Source organism: Parasteatoda tepidariorum, chromosome 7 (assembly GCF_043381705.1).
Source record: "Parasteatoda tepidariorum isolate YZ-2023 chromosome 7, CAS_Ptep_4.0, whole genome shotgun sequence".
Taxonomy (NCBI): Eukaryota; Metazoa; Arthropoda; class Arachnida; order Araneae; family Theridiidae; genus Parasteatoda; species Parasteatoda tepidariorum.
In genome coordinates, this window is record NC_092210.1 from 31,152,712 (window position 1) to 31,155,829 (window position 3,118).

The 3,118-nt window shown below is 25.5% G+C and overlaps 1 protein-coding gene across 1 annotated transcript in view; it reads right to left on the reverse strand.

Moving 5' to 3' along the window:
* Positions 1-1,402: 1,402 nt before the first annotated feature.
* Positions 1,403-3,118, reverse strand: part of LOC107457090 (acetylcholine receptor subunit alpha-L1) — a gene marked incomplete in the record, with an annotated part of 12,224 nt that continues 10,508 nt past the window's right edge. The window contains 1 exon segment of the mRNA XM_071183242.1: positions 1,403-1,636.

Below are 3,118 nucleotides of genomic sequence, written 5' to 3' on the forward strand. Positions count from 1 at the left end.
GAAGCGAAGGCAATCGGTTATTAGATTATGTTATTGTGATTTAATGACTAGCCTTGCAGTTTCCCGTGAAATTCTTTCGTGAAGTCTTTAATTATTGTTTTTTCTAAGAGTTGCCATCTTTGTTTTAAATTTGCCTTGCTTTCTTTTTAATCAATGCTTACCTCAATACTCTCGTTAATTTGTTACAAACTCATTAATTTGTTACGTGAATATAATCATACTAATTAATTCATGTTAATGCTCACGAAATTATCAAGTCAGAAAAAAGGCAGATATTGATTAAAAATGAGCTAGAAAATATAGAAATGCTAGGGAAAAGTTTTCCTTTCATTTCTTTGGAATTTCTTTAAATCACAAAAATTAATTTTGAACAGAAAATTAATAAATTACAGAAAACAGAATTTAATACATTTAAATTATGCTCAACACTTTATGTATTAATTATATAAAAAAAATTATAAGATTGATTTTTAAGCGTTCGATAAATTTGAAAATGTATGGAAGATAACTACTTATTCGATTATATTATCTTTATTTAATGACTAGTATTGCAGCTCCCTTAGGAAATAAATTTTTATTAAAGATAAGCTTAAGAGTGACAATATTTATTTATTTTATTAATTCCCATATTTTTAATCAACCAGGAGTCTCCTTACTCCAACCGTTTTGGTTTCTTCTCATTTATTTCTTCTGCCTACCCTCTGACGCAAATACAAAACCGGTGCCCTTTTTATACATTTTCTTGATGATCTAATTATAAGAGAAAATAATTTTGGCTATTTTTCAATTATTTAAAATAGACTATTAGTTATGAAGAATCTGTTAGATTATCGGAATTATATTTGTACTAAAATATAAAGTCCACAAAATAGTACTTTAAAAATTTTTTTTCATTTATATTCAAAATTTTATCAATAATTGGTTTCGTAAAGTAAAGAAATTTCATTGATGAATAACTGTTTCTTACTGTTGTTGTTTTACTGTGAATAAATGCAAATTTAAAAAAATTATTATTTGAAAGTGCGTCGTGTTTCGAAGATTTTACCTTTAACGCCGCAAAAGACAACGTGTTTTAAACTGTATTTCATAACCATAAAAGTTTAAAATGCTAAATACAATATTTTTCACTCATTTTGATCTATGTTAATACAAAATAATGAGGATACGGTAAGAAATGAATCAATTGAGATAATAACAAGGTTCTCAATTATTCGTCAAAATAATTGAAATAGAAATGAAATTTGTATCATAAACTGTACTTTTTTTCCTTTTAAAAATTACCATTATACGCTCCTCCTCACCATAATGATTCGGCAATGTGATATCACTTGAAAATGTGGCATTTAATGAGTGAAGATTATTAAAATTTAAGTGCTTATATACTAAATGAAACAAATTCCACTTGATTGACAATTAGTTTATTATAAAATGAATACATTGGGCAGACAACTGGAAAAAAAATAAAACAGCTGCATTAACATTTAATACAAAAGAATTGAAGACCATGTGGTACATGAGCTGCAACATTATTTTACCAAATATTTCGTAATTTATTTCTTTATCATAGACAAAAATTCAATCCTCTGTTAGATCTTTCACTGCTATCATATAATATATCTCACTTTGATCACTTTACCTAGAAAATTAAACAAATGCTGACAAAATGAGCATACAAGATTAAAAAGTTCGTTGAGCAAGCTTTTACGCCAGAATAAGACTTACATAAATATTCTTTTGTTAATCTTAAATTTTAATTTTTAAATAAATGTGATGCTTCTTAGATTGAACTAAGAAAAATTATTGTACACGTTTCACATCCTGACACTTTCCTCTAGAAAAATTTTATCTGATTCTTATTTATTAAATAGATATCATTTAAAAATTTTACATTATTTAATTAAATGATTTCAACAGCATGATTTTTTTCATTCTCTTTTTCATTTACTTTTTTTATTTATTATTTATGTATTCGATTTAAATGGTTGTTGCTTGCTAAAAATTCATCCGATAGTACTTTAAATTTGATACAACAATATAGTTTTAAATTTAATATGAACTCCGAAAATTTATATGCTACTTACTGGGAAATGCAAGCTCAGCAGTGCTTAGTATTAAACTAGCGAAGGATGGAAAAATACATTGTGCATTGTCTTATCTGCAGGGGTCGCATTCCCCCTAAAATTCATAAAATTCCTAAAACTATGTGCAAACCCTAAAATTCTTAAAAATCTAATAAAATTTTGTTGGTGTTCCTAAAAAGTTAGTTATAGGCTAAATATAAATAAAAAAGCAATAATCTAAAATATAAGAATTTAACTACATTAACTAAAACTGTTTTAATTTTGCCACTTGGGAATTCTGATCCGGAGAGAGGTTTTTCGATAATTAAAGCAATGCTTAATGTGAGTCACCATGAGAATACTATTATGTCTCTTAGACTAATCAAAGATACCATTCGAAATTATGGAGGAGTGTTGAAGATCACCACAACACTATTGAGGGCAGTAAAAGAATCTCACAAATCATATCAAGAATATATTAGCAAAATGATTATAATTAATTTGTTTTTCTCTAACTTCTAATATAAATTGCTGATTTGAAATCTAATAATATCACACAATAGTTTTTCTTAATAAGGTAAGGTAAAGGGTAATAATAAAGTTTTGATTAAGAAGGTGAAAATTAAATAAAAATCAAATAAAATAAAAAATTATATTTTAGAGAGGAAGGTTCTTTTTTTTAAAAAATTACTATAGAATCGAAATAGAATTTTAATTTATGGTAATAATTTTAATTAAAGCTATGCAGATTATTTGCTTTGATTTTTCAAACTATTTTTTCAATACTTTTATTGTTTATATAAACATCGCAGAGGATGAGAAAGGGAATTGTATACAGTATATGTAACTTTAGTTAGCAATATTTTTGTCATGATTTCTTCAATTTTATCTGATATTAAATTTTGGAGACTTTTCTGTGTACTTTAATAGTACATGTAATTATCAGAGATATGAGAATTTAAATTGTTTGAAGTATATACAATTTAAGACAGTATTATTTTTGTTAATATTTAAGTTGATACAGTTTTGATATTGTGACATTAAGTCACAGCCTAATT